Raw genomic sequence first — 4,219 nt, forward strand, 5'->3', positions numbered from 1 at the left:
AGGGAACTTGTTATACTTTTGAATTTTCCATAATATCTGTTAAGACATGTAAGTATATAATAAATATTTCTTGTTTAATTAATTCAGTCAACATTAAATCTGACTTTCGCATAAGGATACTTTTTTTTTAAGATTTTATTTATTTATTTGAGACAGAGAGAGAGAGAGCACAAGTGGGGATGAGGATCAGAGGGAGAGGGTGAAGCAGACTCTCCACTGGGCAGGGAGCCCGATGCGGGGCTCGATTCCTGGACCCCAAGATCATGACCTGACCCGAAGGCAGACACTTAACCAGCTGAGCCACCAAGGTGAAACCCCCCCACTTTTTTAGAGAAAGAGAGAGAGTGAGCAGGTGAAAGGGCAGAGGGAGAGGGAGAGTGAATCTTAAGCAAGCTCCAGGCCCAGCACTGAGCCCGACATGGGGCTCAATCTCAGGACCCTGAGATCATGACCTGAGCCAAAATTAAGAGTCAGACACTCAACTGACTGAGCTACCCAGGCGCCCCCATAAGGATATTATTCAACCTATCAATGCTTTGGAGGTTTGTTTTCAGAGTAGAGCAAACTTCTTTATAAAATGAAGAAACTAATAACGTTTTCCATAAATACATTTCACAGGTAGAAGAGTACTCTTTTGTACTTTAAAAAGTATGATTTACTTAATATCAAAATAAATGCTTTGCTTATATAAAAGCTGTAATAAAATATTAGTAATAAAATAATAAAAATATTCTTCTTAGAAGAAAAAGGAAAGAAAAGCCAACATACAGAATAGGAGACAATATTTACAAGCCATATATCTGATAAGGGATTAATATCTAAAATATATAAGGAACTCCTACAACTCAGTAGGAAAAACACAAGTAGTCCAACTAAAAAAAGGGCAAAGGATCTGAATAGACATTTTTCCAAAGAAGACATACAAATGTCCAGCAGATACACGAGAAGGTGTTCAACATCATTAATCATCAGGGAAATTCAAATAAAAACTACAGTAAGAGAGTGAGCAAGCAGCTGGATATCAGGAAGGTCTGGGCGGGTCAGCTTCGGAATGGAAAAGAGTGTGCAGAGCAGTTAACCCTGCAACACAGAACCCAACAATCTGTAAAGTGAAGTCCTCAGAAATCAGAAGAGTAAGGAACTTCAGCAGTTTTCAGTAGAAATCTGGAGGTACATTTTCACTGGTTAAAAAATGACTACTCTTGAAAGTTTAGAAACCAATCCAGTCTGAGGAGCTGGAGATGGAATAGAAACTAAGAAGCCACCTAAATCTGTTGAAGTTATGTCTGGAGTCCAACCCATAAAGGATCACTTCCTTCAAGAATCCACAAAAGAGAGAAGTTCCATCAGGGAGCCCAGGAGTTCAACTAAGGAAGATTCTCACTGAAAAAGCAGTGGAAGTAGAAACTGTGACAATATTAGTTCCCAACATTGCTCTAACCCATGATATCCCCAACAAAAATGCAAAGGTGGAGTCTCTGGGACATGATAGAGGAGACTTCCTTGGTTAGTCAGAGAGAGTCGTAGAACCCAGAAAGGAACTATCGGAGGTAAAGAATATATTGGAAAAGCACAAGAACTCTTTTTTTTTTTAAGATTTTATTTATTTGACAGAAAGAGACACAGTGAGAGAGGGAACACAAGCAGGGGGAGTGGGAGAGGGAGAAGCAGGCTTCCCTCAGAGCAGGCAGCCTGATGCGGGGCTCCAACCCAGGACCCTGGGATCATGACCTGAGCCGAAGGCAGACGCTTAATGACTGAGCCACCCAGGCGCCCCAGGAAAAGCACAAGAACTCTTAAAAGTTACTACAGGACAAAGATCTTTCAAACCAGCTCAGTGTACAGAGGTCAATTGTGAGTTTAAAATGTTGCTAGTGGCTTCTGTTGGGGATGATATTCAGTATCACTTTGAATGTCTAGCCCATGAGAAAAATCAGCTTATTTTAGAAAATGAAGCCCTAGGTCAAAACACAGCTCAACTTTCTGAATAGTTAGAACATGTATCAATGTAGTGTGATGTATGGTAAAGTAAATTCCTCACAAGTAGGATTATAGCAGATGAGTTAACCAACTCCAGAGCAGATTCACGGCATCAAAACCCTGATGCACAGAGTGCTATTAAAAATCTCCTGAGTGAATGGAATAGTTTTGTCAGGAAATGACAGTTACCCAGAAATTGTTGGAGGAACTCTTAGTCTCCCTGTAGTGGGGAAGAGAGCGTACTTGCTACCCTAGTACACAGCCTTACACCATAGCAGGACTAGCATTAACAAATCACAAGTTGGCAAAAGCAGTAAATGATCATCTTCTGGATAATGTTGGCACTAACAGTCAAAAGAAGATTCCATCAACAGTTGAATGCTGCAGCACCGCATCAGAAAAAAAATGGCTGAAAGGGTTCTACTCATTTTGGATCCAGTTACCTGTACAGAGAGCTCACCTGATAATCCATTTTCTGAGTTTTCACCTTACTTGCTACAAAGAAAAATATTGAATGACTTCATCCTTATACAGATATGAAAATACAACTTTCAGTTGTAGCAATCACTGCCAGGAAGAACTCATTGTCCTTTAATATTCAGTATGTTGGAGGCATGGCTTTAGGCACTTGCTTCTTACCCAAGAGACAATACTATTTGGGAGTTCTTATAATGGTAGAAGTAATATCACTTTCTATTTAAGTAATATATATTACTTATACCAATAATGTTTCATGTACTGGACCACAGATTACCCTTTTTCAATAACCATCTCAGGGTAAGAAAAGAATGAAACTGTGAAGGTATATTTAAAGTACATGATACTTCCCAGGTATTACATAATGCTTTTCCTAAAGGATGCTGAAAGAAAAAGAGTCTACCTTTATTTTAGGCCCTAAGGTATATCTTGCTATATATTTAATATGAGCAGATTTAATTGTGGTACTCTCTAATGCAGGGTGGGTCATGCAGCCACAGCCATTCACTTACTGTTGTCTATGGTGGTTGTTTTTTTTAAAGATTTTTTGTATTTGTATGTGAGAGAGAGAGAGAGCACGCAAACAGGGGGAGCAGCAGGCAGAGGGAGAAGGAGGCTCAGGGAGCCCGATGCGGGCTTGATCCCAGGACCCTGAGATCATGACCTGAGCCGAAGGCAGGCGCTTACCCGACTGAGCCACCCAGACGCCCCTGTCTATGGTTGTTTTATTGTTTTTTTTTTTTTTTTTTTTTTTTTTTTGCCAACAGTAGAACTGAATAGATGCAACAGGGCTTGTAAAGCCTAAAATATTTCCTATCTAGCTCTTTACAGAAAAAGTTTTTTGGCCCCTACTCTAAAGGAATAAAAGCTGGCAGGGGGATGGAAGGATGGAATGTTTGTTCCCTTTTTGGTGATTTTTTTGGGCTACAAAAGAGGCTTATGGAAATACTTTGGGTGAAGGGACTAATATTTTACAACTAAATGCTATATGTTAGGAAAATTAACATTTTACAGCCACAATAGCAAGTGTTTCAGCAACATATGTTGGTTTTGTGTGGGGAACTCCATAATTTGAATGGATACAACTTGACATATATAAAAGAAACAGATTCTATTGAGCAACACAACAGGAATATCCAATGTGACATAAAATATGGAGAAAGTAGGATCTTTCTAGAACATTGTATAAACTCTAAATTGCAATCCCTCAGTTAATTTATATTAATATATATTATTTACTTATGATGGACCATCATGAAACATCCTTTTATAGGTCTTTAAAAATATCCAGAATATGTTTATACCAAATTACACTCTATTAGGTTCAGAATTGCCTATCAAAAGAGAAATCTTCTAAAGACAAATCTGGTTAAATAACATATTATAATGTTAATGATTTTTTTTGGTCTGATTCATCTGAGTTATACTCTGAAATGGCAATAAATTTCTCTACATTCTTTAACCAACTGAGCCACCCAGGCACCCTTCTCTACATTCTTTAAAAAAAACTACAATGGGATATCATCTGACACCTGTTAGGATGGCTATTATCACAAAGATGAGAGATAACAAGTGCTGGCAAGGGTGTGGAGACAAGGGAACCTTGCACAACGTGGGAATGTAAATTGGTACAGCCATTATGGGCAACAGTACGGAGGCTCCTCAAAAAGTAAAAAATAGAATTACCAGATGATCCAGCCCATTCCACTTCCGAGTATTTATCTAAAGGAAATGAAATCGCTGTTTTGAAAAGATACCTGCA

The 4,219-nt window shown here is 38.7% G+C and overlaps 1 pseudogene; it reads left to right on the forward strand.

The window, feature by feature from the left end:
- Positions 1-1,192: 1,192 nt before the first annotated feature.
- LOC114210562 (golgin-45-like) lies at positions 1,193-2,575 on the forward strand (annotated as a pseudogene).
- Positions 2,576-4,219: the final 1,644 nt, after the last annotated feature.

The sequence above is a fragment of the Eumetopias jubatus genome, unplaced genomic scaffold (assembly GCF_037043125.1).
Source record: "Eumetopias jubatus isolate StellerSeaLion01/CBP00866 unplaced genomic scaffold, mEumJub1_p1.0 scaffold_14, whole genome shotgun sequence".
Taxonomy (NCBI): domain Eukaryota; kingdom Metazoa; phylum Chordata; class Mammalia; order Carnivora; family Otariidae; genus Eumetopias; species Eumetopias jubatus.